At 39.0% G+C, this 17,949-nt stretch overlaps 1 long non-coding RNA gene across 1 annotated transcript in view; it reads left to right on the top strand.

The window, feature by feature from the left end:
* LOC125613263 overlaps window positions 1-17,949 on the top strand; it is a 52,239-nt gene that overhangs the window by 20,180 nt on the left and 14,110 nt on the right. Inside the window, exons 2-3 of the long non-coding RNA XR_007343769.1 lie at window positions 3,377-3,489; window positions 3,792-3,894. This is a non-coding gene — a long non-coding RNA (uncharacterized LOC125613263). The remainder of the gene's footprint in view (window positions 1-3,376; window positions 3,490-3,791; window positions 3,895-17,949) is intronic.

Consider the following 17,949-nt stretch of genomic DNA (forward strand, 5'->3'; position numbering starts at 1 on the left):
ACTGGGGATTGAACTCAGGGGCACTCAACCACTGAGCTACATCCTCAGCCCTATTTTGTATTTTATTTAGAGACAGGATCTCCTTGAGTTGCTTAGTGCCTCACCTTTGCTGAGGCTGGCTTTGAACTTTTGCCTTAGCCTCCTGAGCCGCTGGATTACAGGCCTGTGTCACCAGGCCCAACTGTGAATTGGTTTTTGTTTTGTTTTTCAGGGTGCTGAGGATGCCAGCACCTGGGGGTACCTGGGACTTTGCATATGCTAGGCAAGTCCTTACGTTGAACTACAAGCCCTCAGCCCTGGATGAATCTTAAAACATTGTGCTGAATGAAAGAAGCCAAGCTCTCATGTCTTTGTTTATATGACATTTTGGGAAAATAATCAAAATTATAAAAACAGATATCAGGTCATTAGTTGCCAGGGACTAAAGATAGGGGAAGGAAACTGAGTACACAAGAACACAGGGGAATTCTGGTATATGATTATACTGATAGTTATACAACTGTATATCCTGGACAAAATTCATGAAATTATACCTACAAAGCGAATATTATTGTATGCCTTTTATTTCTCAAAAAACACGACTTTTATAAAAAAAGAATGCAAGCAGGGCACAGTGTTGCACACCTGTATTTCCTGTGACTCAGGAGGCTAAGGCAGGGGGATTACAAATTCAAGGTCAGCCTGGGCAACTAGGTGGGACCCTGCCTCAAAATAAAAATTTAAAAGGGCTGGGAATGTAGTTCTGGGCTAAAGTACCCCTGAATTCAATCCCCAGTACCTCAAAAAAAAAAAAAAAAGGAAAAGAAAAAAGTGCAGTTTGGCAGTTCCTCAAGAAGTTAAACACAGAATTACCACAGGATCCAGCAATTTCACTCCTAGGTATACACCCCCCAAATAGTTGAATGTTGGTACTGGAACAGACATAAAAGCATTATTTACCATGGCCAAAAAGGTGGAAACAACTTAGATGTTCATCAAAAGATGAATGAATAAATAAAATGTAGTATATACATATAATAGGGTATTACTACCATGAAAAGGGATGAAATGACATATTTTACAAAATGGATGAACCTTGAAAATGTTATGTTAAGCACACATATACACACAAGGACAAATAGTACATGATTCCATTTATAAGACTATTTAAAATAGACAAATTCAAAGAGACAGAAAGTAGAATAAACCAGAGGCAATGGTGTACTCATGTAGTCCCAGTGACTTCGGGAGGGGGACAAAGGCAGGAAGATCCCAAGTTCAAGGGAATTTAGTGAGAGCCTATCTCAGAATAAAATTAAAGGGCTGGGAATATAGCTCAGAGGTAGAGCACCCTGAGTTAAATCACCATCAAGGAAGGAAGGAAGGAAGGAAGGAAGGAAGGAAGGAAGGAAGGAAGGAAAATCACTTGAGATTGGGGGAGGAGAAGGGGGCTTATTTAATGGGAAATGGAGTTTCTGTTTGGGGTGATGAAAAGTTTTGGAAATGGAAAGTGTGTGATGATCACATAACATTATGAATATACTCAATGTCATTGAATTAGTCACCTATAAGTGATTTAAATAATAAATTTTATTTACATATTTTTTACCACAATTTAGGAAAAAAAGCTGGGTACAGCAGCACATGCCTGTATCCCAGCAACTCAGGAGGTAGAGACAGAAAGATCTTGAGTTCAAAGCCAGCCTCAACAAAAGTGTGGCACTAAACAACTCAGTGAGACCTTGTCTCTAAAATACAAAATAGGGCTGGAGACGTAGCTCAGTGGTTGAGTGCCCCCTGAGTTCAATCCCCAGTACAAAAAAAAAAAAAAAAAGCCAGCCTCAGCAACTTAGTGAGGCCCTAAGCAACTCAGTAAGACCCTGTCTTTAAAAAAAAAAAAATCACAAATATATATATATATGTTTTAAAAAGAGATGGGAATTGGGGATGTGGCTCAATGGTTAAGCACCACCCTTGGGTTCAGTTCCCTGGTACCAAGGTAAAAAAAAAAAAAAAAAAACAGATCTAATTTTGAATACTAGCTGTGCCATACATATACCAACTATGTCCCCTTGAGCAAATTACTTAGAACCCCTAGTTAGAGTGGTTGGGTTGTACTGCACTTAAAATAAATCAAACAAACAAAATTCAAAACATTGAAATCTTAGTACAATAAATAAAAATTCATTTGATGGGGCTGGGAGTATAGCTCAGTGGCAGAGCATGTGCTTAGCATGTGCAAGGCCCTGGGTTCAGTCACTAATGACAACAAATCATTTCTTATTATAACTGTCTGTTTGCTATTCATTGTGAGTCAGGGGAGATGGGGGGGTTCTGTTCTAAAAGACACTTCAAGTAACAATGGAGATTTCACAGTTTCTGGATACCACAGCAGGGACAGAGAAAAGCTGCAGAATCATGTAGAGGTACTTTTGGCCCCGTTCAACTGGGAGGGATTGGGAAATGTTGGGGAGCAAATGGAAGGAACGCTGAGGGACAACACTGTTTCTCCCATACTTCAAAGTATCTTGATTTCTTCGTCTATAAAGCAGGCTTGAGAATTTTTAAATTTCAGGTTATTGTAAGGATAAAATAACATGTTGTACTTAAATTGCTTAGTACTCATAATGAACATTCAAAAAATGTTAGTTCTGTCGAGCCCTATGATTTCATCTTGAGGATTAATAACAAGATATGGGGGCTGGGATTGTGGCTCAGTGGTAGAGTGCTCGTCTAGCACATTCATGGCCCTGGGTTTGAGCCTCAGCACCACAATAAATAAATAAATAAATAAAATAAAGGTATTGTTTCCAACCAATTCCCCCTCAAAAAAAATGTTTAAAAAAAAAATCATGATATGGGAGAACAAACATCTTTCCTCCATCTTACCAATGTCATGTTCCAGACAGAGCTCTTTTTTTGTGAGAAAAATAAACCTACTAGAAACAGCTCAAGTCAATGAAAGTTTAGGATAAGGATAAAGAAATCTGAAAAAAGCAAAAATGAATCATGGCACCTTAGGGAGGGCAGAAAACAGTCATCTTGTCCCTGAGAAAACCACTCACTTTCTCTCTTTCTCTCATATTCTCTCTCTCTCTCTCTCTCTGATGGTTTGTCTGTTGCTATAAATGCACCTGCTTGGCTTTCTTTTAGTTCCTCCCAACTGTCTTCCACTGGGCTCTACTCCTTCAGGAATCTGGCTTGAACATAGTCCATAAATAACACACTGCCCGGTCCTTGGTTCTTCATAGTATTTCATTTCAAGCAGCTTGCTTGAATTGATAACTTCCCTCTGTGTTATTTCCGCAAGGAGAAATGTGTTAGGTCAAGCACATCTTTTGCAACTTGGCTGCATAAACCATAGAGAGCTGACCTGTCTGTGTTTGTCTCCTTTCAGATACTGTCTTCATGCCTTGTGCTGTCAGCCTAGGTCCTTCACATTTCCTAGTCTGGTCCAGTGACTTGCTGATGAAAATCTGCTGATGAGAATGAATTATATGAATATAGAGGGTAGGTGGGTCAGCACTCAGAAATACGGTTAGTAAAAGTAAACAATGTAATAAAAATTTATTGTGTTAATTTGATATATGAATAATGGAATCTTAGTTTATTTTTTGTGGTGTTAGAGATTGACCCATAGCCTCACACAAACTAGACAAATACTCACTAAGCTATATCCCCAGCCCAAGAATTTCATCTTAATTCATTTCTTTTTTTTTTTTTTTGGTACTAGGGATTGAACTCAGGGGCACAGGGGCACTTAATCACTGAGCCACATCCCCAGCCATTTTTGTTATCTATTTTGTTGACAGGGTGCCTCTAAGTTGACGAAGCTGGTCATGAACTTGGAATCTTCCTGCTTCAGCCTCCTGAGTCTCTGGGATTACCTGTGTGTGCCACCAAACCCATCTTTTGGTACATTTTTCTATTATCGTATTCATCTTTTTATTTTCTTCTCTTTCTATTTATTTATTTATTTATTTATTTGGTACCAGGAATTGAACCCAGGGATGCTTAACCACTGAGCTACATCCCCAGCCCTATTTATTTATTTGTTTGTTTATTTGAGATAGGATCTGGCTAAGTTGCTTAGGGCTTCACTAAATTTCTTAGACTGGCTTTGAATTTGAAATCCTCCTGCCACAACATCCTGAACCATTAGGATTACAGGCATAAGTAATCACACTCAGCCATCTTTTTCTTAATGATAAGTAAGACACTATTTTTTAAAAAATATTTTTTGGTTGTAGATGAACACAATACCTTTATTTATATTTATGTGGTGCTGAGGATTGAACCCAGTACCTCACATGTGCAAGGTGTGTGCTCTACCACTAAGCCACAACCCCAGCCCAAGAAACTATTTTTTTAAATATTTTTTTTTGTTTTAGGTGGATACAATATCTTTATTTTATTTTTATGTGTTGCTGAGAATCGAACCCAGGTGCCTCACGCATGCTAGGCGAGCGCGCTACCACTTGAGCTACATCCCCAGCCAAGAAACTATTTTTTTAAAATATTTTTTTAGTTGTAAATGGACACAATATCTTTATTACTTTATTATTTTTATGTGGTGCTGAGGATTGAACTCAGGGCCTCACATTTGCTAGGCAAGTACTCTACCACTGAGCCACAACCCCAGTCCCCAGTAAGACACTATTAAAGTTTGTTACAGATATTACAAATATTTCCCCCAGTTCACCATTTATATTTTTACTTCATCTACGGGGGGATTTTGACATAAGGAAGTTTTTGTTTTTTGGCTTTGGGGCTTTTGTGGTAGTCAGAACCATTATTATTTCTTTCATGTTTTCTACCCTTAGAGTATTTAGAAATATTTATAATGTCCTCATACTCCCCAAGATCATAATAATATTCATTTATTTTCCTTCTAGAACATTTGCGGTTTCATTTTGAAGATTACTTTGCATATGGTACAGGATAGAAATAATAATAACTAACTTTTATGAGGCACATTGTGCATGACAGTCACCCATTTTTATTTTTTTTACACTCATTATCTCTTTTAATCCTCACAATCATAAGAGGTAGTCATTTTTACTACTCTGCCTTACAATATGGGAGAAATAAGGCTTAGGGAAGTTAAGTATCTTACCTGCTCTTATACAGCTAATCGGTGGCAAAACTGGCATTCATACTCCCAGTTTGTCTACTTTCAAAGATCTTAATTATTGTTCTATATATTTCTGACTTCCTCCCAAAGTCTTTAGTCAGTTTTTCCAATATCGTTTGTTATCAAATCCAGCCTTTCCCCCCTCTAATAGAAATGTCACTCTCATCATTTAGTAGCATTTGATAAGTTCTTGGGTCTATTTCTGCCCTTTCTTTTCTGTTCTATTGATTCTTCAATCTATTCCTGTGCCAGTAACATACTGTCCTGGTGACTGCTGCATTATTTATACATTCTATTATCTGGTAGGCTAAGTCACTGCTAGATGCTCTTCTTTTTCAAAGTTTTCAGATTTTTTTAATGACTTATTCTTCCAGAAACTCTTAGAATTATACTGCAAAGTCCTCAAGAAATTCCATTGAAGTGTTTGCTGAAATTGCCTTTAGAAATATTGGGGGGTGGGGATGTTCATGGTGCAAATAATCTATGAAAAATCCTTCACTTATTTTTAACTGTTCTACGTTCCCACTTTTTGTTGTTGTTGTTGTTGGTACCCAGGTTTCCTACAGGAAGACTAAATATATGCTATACTACTGAGCTACACCCCAGCCCAATCTCTCCCTTATTCTTTTTTTTTTTATTATTATTACTGGGAATTGAACCCAGGGGCACTTTACCTCTGAGCTACACCCCCAGTCTTTTTTTACATTAGTAGCTTGAGACAGGTTCTCACTAAATTGCTGATTGGCTCCCTAAATTGCTGAGTCTGGCCTGAAATTTGCAATCCTCCTGCCTCAGCCTCTCTAGACCCTGCGATTACAGGCATGCCACAGGGCTCAGCTTCTCCTTTTTTTCTTTTTTTTAAATATTTTTTAGTTGTCAATGGACTGTTACTTTATTTATTTATGTGCAGTATTGAGAATCAAACCCAGTGCCTCACACATGCTAGGCAAGTGCTCAACCGGAGCCACAACCCCAACCCTTCTTCTTTATTCTTGATTGACATTCCCTCTTCCTTCCCATATAAACCCACTGTTCCATTTTGAAACGTGTCCTCAGAAATAGATATATTATAAAATACTACTGCTATTTTGTGTTTGTTTTATATTTACACAAACAATATTAGCTAGCCTATGATCTATTTCTGTTCCTTTTATTATTTTACTCAACGCTCTGTCTTTATGACCTACCTATGTTGCTATATATACAGATACAGGATAGAAATAATAATATTTCTAGTTCATAGGTCTAGTTCATAGGTCCTGCTTCTCAGCAACACTAGATGCACCCAAGTATTTCACACATGATGGATACCTACAATTAAATATTTGTCATTTCTACAACAAGCTGCCATGAACATCTGGGAGCATCCTTACACTTGGCTGCATGGAAATCTGAGAAGTCTCCAATGTACATACCCCAGGTTGGCCTTCTTTGTTGTCAGTAGTTGTATCCTTGACTTTCCCAATACTGCTTAATTTCCTTCCATAACATCTGTACCAGTTTGCATCCCATAATGAGGCAAAAGAATGCTCATTTCTTTTTTTTTTTTTTTTTTAATTATTTTCTTTTTTTTTTCATTTTTTAGTTCTCGGCGGACACAACATCTTTGTTTGTATGTGGTGCTGAGGATCGAACCCGGGCCGCACGCGTGCTAGGTGAGCGCGCTACCGCTTGAGCCACATCCCCAGCCCCTCATTTCTTTTATTCTTACCATCACTTGTTATTCTCTAAGTTTTGCCCCTGTGGTAGGTATAAAATTGTATCTCATTGATTAATTTGTATGTCATTCATTACTTGAAAATTTGAACTGGTATGAACTTCTTATGTTTATGAGTCATTTGCATTTCCCTCTCTGGAAAAATGTATGTCCTTCATCCATTTTCCAGTGTGTTTCCTGTCTTTTTTTGTGCTCTTTTATCTTTCATATATGGATATTTAATTCTTCTGAAATACAGATCAGCAGTGTGTCTTAGTTCGTTCATGACAAATGAACATAACAAAATACTTGAGGCTGGGCGCCGTGTCTTATGCCTGTAATCCCAGCAGCTTGGGAGGATGGTAGGAGGACTGCAAGTTCAAAGCCAGCTTCATCAATTTGTCGAGACCCTAAGCAACTCAGTGAGACCCTGTCTCTAAATAAAATATAAAAAGGGGTGGGGATGTGGCTCGGTGGTTAAGTGTCCCTGGGTTCACTCCTTGCTGCCAAAAAAAAAAAAAAAAAAACACTTATGAGGCTGAGTAATTTATAAACAATAGAGACTTATTTCTCACAGCTCTGGAGGCTGGGAAGTACAGGATCAAGGAGCTGCTAGATTTGGTATTTGATGAAAACTGGGTCTCTGCTTCCAAGGTGGCACCTTCTACCATCCTCATATGGTAAAAGGCATAAGGGCAATTACCCCCAAATACTCTGTGAAACTTCTTTTATAAATATGTTAATCCCATTCACAAGAGAAGAGCCTCATGACCTAATCACCCCTAAAATCTCACTTGCACTATTACATAGGGATTAAATTTCAACATGAGTTTTGGAGGGAACACAAGCATTCAAAACACAGCAATAGGTGATAGGAGTCATACTTCACCTGGTGAAATAATTTTCCAGACACCATCTACTGAATCATTCCTCCATTCCACATTGATTTGTGGCATCATATTTACCCTATATCATATTCCCATAGATGTACTGGGTTGTTTCTGAGCTCTCTGTTCTGTTCCTCTGATTATGGCTCTGTTGTCAAAGCATCACCATTCTGGTTTTACGCTATTACTTCAGATATGCCATCAAATCTGATTGAGTTAGTCTCCTCTTTTTGTCCTTTGTTTTTTGTTTTTCTTGGTTTTTGTTTTTGTTTTGGGGTGTGTGTGTGTGTGTGTGTGTGTGTATTTGGTACCACTGAGCCACATTCCTAGTCCTTTTTATTTTTTATTTTGAGACAGTCTCAATAAGTTTCTTGCTAAGTTGCTGAGACTGGCCTCAAACTTGTGATCCTCCTGCTTCAGCCTCCCAAATCACTGGGATTGCAGGGTGTGCCATTGCTTTTGGATGGTTTTCTATGGACTTAATACATAGAAAAGTCTGCAACCTAACTCTCTTAAAACTGTGCTCTTGGGCTCAGTAGCAGAGTGCTTGCCTGGCATGTACAAGGTCCTGAGTTCCTTCCTTAAAACTTCAAAAAATAATAAAAATAAGTAAATAAAACTTCTCTTAAACCAGGTGCAGTAAACTTCTCTTAAACCAGGTGTAGTGGCACATGCCTATAATCCCAGCGACTCAGGAGGCTGAGGCAGGAGGATCTTGAGTTCAAAGCCAGCCTCAGCAAAAGCGAGGTGCTAAGCAACTCAGTGAGATCCTGTAGCTAAATAAAATACAAAATAAGGCTGGGGGTAGTTCCTCAAATGCCCCTCCTTGCTCTTGTATGTGTGTTAAAGCCCCTATTTCGTGAACCCATGGGTTGTCATAGAGATCATCCTTCAGGCGCTTACTGAGAAATGTAATGCCACATCTCAGATTAATATTCTGAGATGATGCATGTTAAAATGTATTTATTATCCTGTCACCCTTGGATCATGGTCTAATGAAATTTTTAGGATGGGAATCAATTTTTTTCTCAGAATTTTGAAGGCATAGCTCCATTGTGTTTCAGCTGCCAATATTTATGATGAGAAATCAGTGTCATTCTTATTCCCGACTCTATGGATGATCTATTTTATTTCTTTTGACATTTTTATTGTCTGTGTTCTGAATTTTATTAAGACTGGCTTGGTGTGAATCTTTCCTGCATGATTGTGCTGGGCAATTGGTAGGTCTTTTCAATTTGAAAACTCATCCTTTAATTCTGGAAAATAATTTCTTTCACCTCCTTGTGTGGCACTGAGGATTGAACCCAGGGGTGCTTTACCACTGAGCTATATTCCCAGCCTTTTAAAATGTATGTTTATTTATTTATTTATTTATTTAGAGACAGTATCTGACTAAATTCCTGAGGCTGGTTTAGAACTTGTGATCTTCCTGCTTCAGGCTCCCAAGTGACTGGTATTATAGAGGTGTCACTGAACCTGGTTAATTTCTTTCCCCCTCTTCTCTCCCTCCCTATCCTCCCTCTTCTTCTTTTCCTTCTTATTCTCTTTTCTTCCCAGAGGCACTTTGCCACTGAACTGTATCCCCAGACCCTTTTTTTATTTTTAATTTCGAAACAGGATCTCACTAAGTTGCTTAGAGTCTTGCTAAATTGTTGAGGCTGGCCTTGAACTTGTAATCCTCCTGCCTCAGCCTCCTGAGTATCTTGGATTACAGGCATGTGCCACTGTGCCTGGACCTTCTTCTTAAGAGATGGGGTCTCACTATGTTGCCCAAACTGGCTTTGATCTCCTGAACTCAAGTGATGCTCCTGCTCAACTTCCCCAGAAGCTGAAACAACAGGTGGGAACTATCTCAGCTGGCTACTTCTGGGAAATTATTTTGTGTTATTTCTTCAGTATTTTCCTACCAAATATTTTTTTTCTGTTCACTTTTTTTCCTTGAATTCTTTCTATTTAATTTACAATCCTTTATTTACTTTTTCTTTCTCATTGTATATCTCCCATCATTTCCTACTGCTATGCTATGGATGGATGGATGGATAGATGAATAGACAAACAGGCAAATAGACAGATAGATCTGCCTCCCACCAACACCACCACTACTAGAGATTAAACCCAGGGCCTCATGCATGCCACGCTAGTGCTCAACTACTGAACTATATCCTCAGCTGTTTTTATTTTATTTTGAGACAGTCTCACTAAGTTGCCCAGGCTGGCTCAAACTTGTGCTCCTTTTGCCTCAGCCTCTGGAGTAGCTGGAATTATAGGTGTGCCTCATAGCACCTAGTTCTGCCAATATATTTTAAATTTCAAAATGAGGGCTCAGGATGTGGCTCAAGCGGTAGCGCGATTGCCTGGCATGCGTGAGGCACAGGGTTCCATCCTCAGCACCGCATAAAAATAAAATAAAGATATTGTGTCCATCTAAAACTAAAAAATAAATATTAAAAAAAAATTCAAAGTGATACTTCTTGCTTAAATTTTCTTTTAAAAATCATCCTGGTGGGGTAGAGAGAGAAGATGGGAGGGGAGGGGAGAGGGGATAGTAGAGGATAGGAAAGATAGCAGAATACAACAGTCACTAGTATGGCAATATGTAAAAACGTGGATGTGTAACTGATGTGATTCTGCAATCTGTATACGGGGTAAAAATGGGAGTTCATAACCCACTTGAATCAAATGTATGAAATATGATATGTCAAGAGCTTTGTAATGTTTTGAACAACCAATAAAAAAAATGTTTAAAAAAAAATCATCCTGGGGGGGCTGGGGATGTGGGATAAGCAGTAGCACGCTCACCTAGCTGCGTGGGGCCCGGGTTCGATCCTCAGCACCACATACAAAGATGTTGTGTCCCCTGAAAACTAAAAAAGAAAATATTAAAAATTCTTTCTCTCTCTCTCTCTCTCTCAAAAAAAAAAAAAAAAAAAATCATCCTGGGGCTGAGGATGTGGCTCAAGCGGTAGCGCGCTCGCCTGGTATGAGTGCGGCCCGGGTTTAATCCTCAGCACCACATAAAAATAAAATAAAGATGTTATGTCCGCCGAAAACTAAAAAATAAATATAAAAATCATCCTGTTTTAGCTGCATGTGGTGGCACATGCCTATAATCCCAGTGGTTCAGGAGGCTGAGGCAGGAGGATCAAGGCCTAGATTCCCTAGATTGCTGAAGCTGGCTTTGAATTTATAATTCTCCTGCCTTAGCCTCTCAAACCAGTGGGATTACAGGACAGTGCCACCATGCCTGGCTTGCTCCTTTCTTCTTTATAACCAGCAATGGCCATTTGAATCTTTCTCATTCAACCTCACTCTAGTCAAAGTCTTCCCTTGCCCCTCTTTCAATTGTAATTACATTGGCCTACCCAGATGACCCAGGATAATTTTGTTATCTCAAAATCCTCAAATTAATCATATCTGCAAAGACTCTCTTGTGAAAGCTAACATCTTCACACAATCTGGGATTAGGACCCAGACAGCTTTGAGAGCTGTTGTTCTGCTTATCACATTTTCTAATCCTTATACAATCATCTCTTGGTAACCTCTGAGAATTGGTTCTGGAACCCCTATTTATTTTGTTGATGCTAAGAATTGAATCCAGGGGCTGGGGATGTGGCTCAAGGGTAGCGTGCTCGCCTGGCATGCGTGCGGCCCGGGTTCGATCCTCAGCACCACATACAAACAAAGATGTTGTGTCCGCCGAAAACGAAAAAAGAATAAATAAATATTAAAATTAAAAAAAATAAAAGAATTGAATCCAGGGACTCACACATGCTAAACAACTGCCTTACCACTGAGCTACACTCCCAGTCTCCTAGTTCCTTATTTAAAATGGAATAGTATTTGTATATAACCTGGCCACATCCTCCCATATACTTTATTTCTTAAAATATTTTTTTAGTTGTAAATGGACACAATACCTTTATTTTATTTATTTTTATGTGATGCTGAGAATCGAACTCAGTGCCTCATACGTGTATGCGAGAGAAGTGCTCTGCCACTAAGCTACAACCTCAGTCCCCTCCCATATACTTTAAATCACCTGTAGACTAGTTACAATGCAATGTAATCACTATGTAAAGAGCTGTTAGACTGTGTTGTTTAGGGAATAATAGCAAGAAAAATCTAAACATGTTCAGTACTGATGCAATTTTAAAAAAATATTTTCCATCTGAGGTTGGTTGAATCCATGGAGGCAGAATCTACAGATACTGAGGTCAAACTGAAGTACACTTTTAAATCTGCAACATTTTATCCAAGCATGATGGTGCACACCTATAATCCTAGGCTTTTGGGAGATTGAGGCAGGAGGATCCCAAGATGGAGGCCAATTTGGGTATCTCAGTAAGACCCTGTTTCAAAATAAAAATTTTTTTGGTATTAGGTATTAAACCTAGGAGCACTTAACCACTGAGCCACATCCCCAGCCCTTTTTAATATTTTATTTAGAGATGATCTCACTGAATTGCTTAGGACCTCACTAAATTTGCTGAGGCTGGCTTTGAATTTACATGCACCACCATGCTGACCTATTTTGTCTTCTTGATCTATCACCCTGTTCTGTTCCTCTTTGCCCCTCAAGATTGTTTTTTCTTAAGTCTATTTCATTTACTTTGATGTTAGAATTGTTACAAGGGCTTTCTTTTTGTTAATATTTGTAGGTTAACTCACTCTATTCCTTTATTTTCAATTTAGTAGCAAGGCCAGTGCAGTTTTTCTGGATTCTGCACCCGCTTCCTATCCCATCAGAGTAACTTTCCACGTGATAACAAGATATTGGATCGGGTCAATTAGGACTATTGACAGTCTCATCCAAACCTAGGGGATTTTCCACAGATTTAATTTAGACCTAGGGTGATTCACACCTGGAACTATAGGTGAGCAACATCCTACCCAAACTATTTGACTAACCCAGGAGAGGGGTCATCTCTACCATGTTTGGGTAGCAACATCCTACCCAAACTATTTGACCCAGAATGGAATCTGCAAAGATAATCACAATGTCAACTACTCTTTGACTCAGAATTTTTATTTCTATGAATTTTTCCCCAGGAACTATCTATTTGCTGCTGTAAGAAATAAGTGAAATAAAGTCTGAACAGGCATTTACAAAAGTTAAACACTAAAAATAAGGTAGGAATACATACTTCATGAAGGAACTATCACTTGCTAAGTAACTTCTTTGTTAATCCCTTATTGCTGTGTTGCCAACCAGCCCAAACTTTATGGCTTGTTCATAATTCTGTGGGTTAGTAATTTGAGTGGTATCATCTGAGTGACTCTACTGCTCATCTTTCCTGGAGTCACTTATGTGTCTGGAGTCAAGTAAAGCCTTAAATGAGGCCAAATAGTCTAAGATAGCCTCATCATGTGTCTGGCAATAGGCCAGTTGAACAAAGACAGGGTGCAGGCTGGATTCAGTCCTGCTCTATTAGGCTCTCTTTTGGGGTAGCTCAGGTTTGTTCACATCACGTCTCATGGTTTCAGTCACAGCTAAAAAAAGGGCAATATCTTTTGCACAAGTACTTTTTAAGCCTTTGCTTGTACCACATTTTACAATGTCCCATTGGCCAAGTCCAGAGTTTAAAGAGTTGAGGAAAAATACCTACTTTTTAAAAAAAATATTTTTAGTTATAAATGGACACAATACCTTTATTTTATTTGTTTATTTTTTTTATATGGTGCTGAGGATCGAACCCAGTGCCTCACACATACTAGGTAAGCATTCTACCACTGAGCCACAACCCCAGCCCTACCTTTTGATGTAAGATACAGCAAAGTCTTATTTCAAAATAATTTGCATAAAGAGGTGGAAAAAATATTGCAGTCATCTTTGTAAAAAAGATAAATAAAAAGACCACCCCTACCAATCTTTTTCACATTTTGTGTGTGTGTGTGTGTGTGTGTGTGTGTGTGTAGTATTGTGGATTAAACCCAGGGCCTTATGCATGCAAAGCAAGCGCTCTACCAACTGAGCTATATCCCTAGCCCCTCACATGTTTTTTATTTAGTAAATATCATGTGACATATGTGCTAAGCCATAGGTATGAACACAGGCATGTTTTCTGTCCTCAGCATTGTCTGATCTAGTGACGAGCAAAGATTACTAAACTAGAATCACAATGCAGTGAAACTGGAACCACATCAAATTTTAGAGGATACTACGCAGTTAAGAGGAAAGGCATATGATTCACATTGGGTGAGAGAAATAGCATTAAGCTGCCTGGAGGAAGTGACCCCTGAAAAAAGGTCTCGAGATTGAGAATTCAAAGCAGAGAGGCAAGAGGAAGAAGCAGCAAACACTGAGAAATGAAGTCAAAGAACTAGTGGCTTCAATAAGCCTTCATCCTTCAAGTAGGAATCACAAAATCAAGATGGAAGCCTGAAGCCATTCAGAACAAAACAAACATGCCAAGATCATTTTACATGAAGCTCCCCAATCTCTCAAAGTCTCATCAGATTACATTCTCTGTAAAAGGTCTTTTGTAGAAGTGATTTACCTAAATGAAGTTTATGGACAGTGGCTTTGGGTCTGGAGAATTGTCTTTTCCTTTCATTCTTGGTGGTGCAAGCTGTCACAAGGTTCTGGAAGAAGGCAAAGATTGGCAGCACAGATGAAATGTCCGGAAGATAACAGAAGAATGAGGATGCAAATGTAACAGTGGTACAGAGTAAATGTTGATGTTCCATAAATGACTGTTGAATTTTTTTTTAAATGTGGGCTGGGGGTGGGGCTCAATGGTACAGAACCTGCCTAACAGGTGTGAGACCCTAAATTCAATCCCCAGCACTGCAAAATAAAAGGAAAAAAGTTGTTAAATGTTTAGAATAGCTGGTCGCTGTAGCACAAGCCTATAATCCCACTGGCTCATGAGGGTGAGGCAGGAGGATCGTGAGTTCAAAGCCAAACTCAGCAATTTAGTGGGGCCCTAAGCAACTAAGCAAGATCCTTTCAAAATAAAAAATAATAATAATATTGAAAAATAGGGTTTCGGAATAGTCTCAGTTGTTAAGCATCCCTGGATTCAGTCCCTAGTGCCAAAAAAAAAGTTTATAAGGAAAGATACATACCTAACAGCTATCTGTGTTACCTCTGATCTGATCAATGGAATTTAGGAGAAAGATAATCATTTGTGGTTTCCTATGTTTATTTCTATATTTGAATATTTTACAATCAGTAGATGTCACTTTTGTTAAGTTTAAAAACTTTGAAAAAAAATGAGCTAAAGATCTGAAGCATTTCCATCTGATGCTGCTGTTACCAGCATTACTACAGCTAACTCCATGAAATACTTGATATGTGATAAGCATCTTACAAGTATTTTATTATACAACTATACCTTTTAACAACTCTGTGAGTTAGCTACAATCATTTTCTCTACAGATTAGGAAACTGAGACCAGCTAGGTTACATAATTTGCCCAGGAGGGTACAACAAAGAAACATCAAACAAGAGCTATTAACCTTGGGAGTCTATAATCACTATATTGTACCAAAATACCACTATCTGCAGGAGAAAGGGATAAATCTTTCAGGAAGTCTGAGAGTAAGACCTGTAGCAGCAAGTTTAATCTCTTCAAAGCCTCAGATTTATCCTTAAATTTCATCATATGTTGTTTTCTGTCCCATAAAACACACTCATTTATTGTAAAATAAAATAAGGTAAGTTATTACCCATGGAATCAAATAAATACTCAGGAAGATGCCATGTTTATCCTGGGGTAGGACTTGTCCTGAACACATCACTGCATGTATTCAGGGAACTGTTTGCCCCAAGTTGAGAAACACAGACAAAACCAGTTCATCTTCTCTGGCATTCCCTGGAAGATGAATGAAGTCACAGTATTTTCCTAAGATCCCAGGAATAGTCACACATCAGTTAATTTCCAGTCTCAACAGTGGTTGCAGTTGGAGGGGTAATTCTTCCTCTTAAGTCAGCACACCAAATGGCCTATCTGGTAACAGCTGACAGATCTCCAGACCTGCTGGCCTGGGTGTGACATTCCTTAGGCTGGTCCCAGCTGTCTCTGACTGGGTCAGCAGCTCCTTACAGCCTACTTTCTAGGAATACACACACACTGACTGCTGCAATGATGCATTGCAATCCAAAACACAGTTGTAAATGATTAGTAAATGCCAAACTTCATTGAACACACTCACACAAAAATGGAAACAGTGCAATGGTTGTATAACAATGTAAATGCACTGAAAGCAATTGATCTGTACACTTAGAAATAAAGTGTCAAATGTATATAATACAGATTTTAGCCTAATAAAAAACATAGTTTGGGGCTGGGGGTGCTTCAGTCAAAGAGAAAGCAAATCTAATTCTGTAACACTCTCACGGAAACCCCTTCAACGGCTCCCCATTGAAGTACTGTTGGGATAAAGACCAAAAGCATTAACGGGCTTATGAGGCCTTATATGGTCACCTCTCCAATTTTACTTTATTCTACTTTCCTCCTTTTTCTGTGCCAGCCACCATCACCGTGGCCTTCTTTATCTTCTTTTGAGCATGCCAAGTTCCTTTCTACCTCAGAGCCTTTGAAAAGCATCCTCCCCTCTCCCAACCCCACATAGACATTTGAAAATGTTTTCTACCCACTCTCTTTCTCACTAATTCAATTCAAGTGTTATTTCCTTCTAAGAGCCTCCCCCACCAAGTCAGTGTCAGATTCTATGTTGTATATGCATATAGAGCCATATACCCTCTTATTATAGCTGCAAATCACAGATATGCCCCCTCCCCGCCCCACCCTAAAAAAAAATAAAAAAATAAAAAAAAAACCACAAGGGCTTACACGAAATTAAAGTTTCTTTCTCCCTCATGTTCAGAATTCTTTGGCTTTATAGTGCTGATCTAGCATATGGAAGGCCCTGGGTTCAATCCTATTTCTGAAAAAAAAATTTTAAAATGTCATGTATGGAGTGCCTACTGCATACAGAACATTGTCACCCAATCCTCAGAACAGCCCGAGAAGAGCAGTTGCAGTGTTATCCCATTTATTTCAGAGGAGAAGCTGTGATTCAGAGCTTGAGCTAATGCCTTGCTCAGGGCTCTGGCTCTGAAATCCAAGCCCTTGGCCATTACTCAAGTCTGTTTCAGGATAGGCAGCAAGGTGGTAAATTCATTTCCCCTGGTCTTGCCTAATAGACCCACACTAGCTCAGCAGCTCCCGGTGCAGCCTTGATGCCTCAGGGTAGCTCAGCCTAATTCAATTCAGAGTCCTCCATTATGACAAAACCTCTGCCTCACTGAGAAACACTAGGATTGGGGGCAAAAATCAGTGCTTACATCAATTAGGATGGTTAATACTTTAAAAACAAACAAAAGGGGGAAAAAAGCATTGGAGAAGGTATGGAGAAATTGAAAGACTCATGAAGGAAGGAACAGAAAAAGCTGGGGCTGGGGCTGGGGCTGGGGCTGGGGCTGGGGCTGGGGCTGGGGCTCTGTGGTAGAGCACTCGCCTAGCATGCGTGAGGCACTGGGTTCGATTCTCAGCACCACATACAAATAAATAAAAGTTCCAAAAAACAACTAAAAAATATTAAGAAGAAAAGAAAAAGCTGCAGCTGCTGTGGGAAACAGTATAAGAATCCTCCTCAGATTAAACACATTTACCATAAGATTCAGCAATTCCACCTCAGGGTCTATACTTGAAAGACTCAAAGTGGGGACTTGACCAGGTATTTGTATACCTATATCCATTATTTGCAAGAGTCAAATGGGGAAGTAACCCAAATGTCCATCAAAGAATGAATGGAAGCTGGGCAAATTAGCTCACGCCTATAATCCCAGATACTCAGGAAACTGAGATAGAAGTATCATAAGTTTGAGGCCAGCCTGAGCCATTTAGCAATACTCTGTCTCAAAATTTAAAAAGCTGGGGATGTAGCTCAGTGGTAGGGCGCCCCTTGGCTCCATCTCCTATACCACACAAAAATATTTTTTAAAAAAAGGAATGGATAAACAAAATATGGTATATACATACAATGGGGTATTATTCAGCCTTAAAAAGGAAGGAAATTTTGGAATATGCTATATTATGATGACCCTTGGAGACATGCTGAGTAAAATAAGCCAGTCGCAAAAAGACGAATACTGTATGATTCCATTTATATGAGGTACCTGGAATTGTCAAATTCATAGAGACAAAGTGCCATGGTGATTACTGGGAGGAGGGAAAAATGGGGAGAATAGTGTTTAACGGGTACAAAGAATCAGGTGGGGAATATGAAAAAATTCTGGAGATGGA

Source organism: Marmota marmota, unplaced genomic scaffold, assembly GCF_001458135.2.
Source record: "Marmota marmota marmota unplaced genomic scaffold, marMar, whole genome shotgun sequence".
NCBI lineage: Eukaryota > Metazoa > Chordata > Mammalia > Rodentia > Sciuridae > Marmota > Marmota marmota.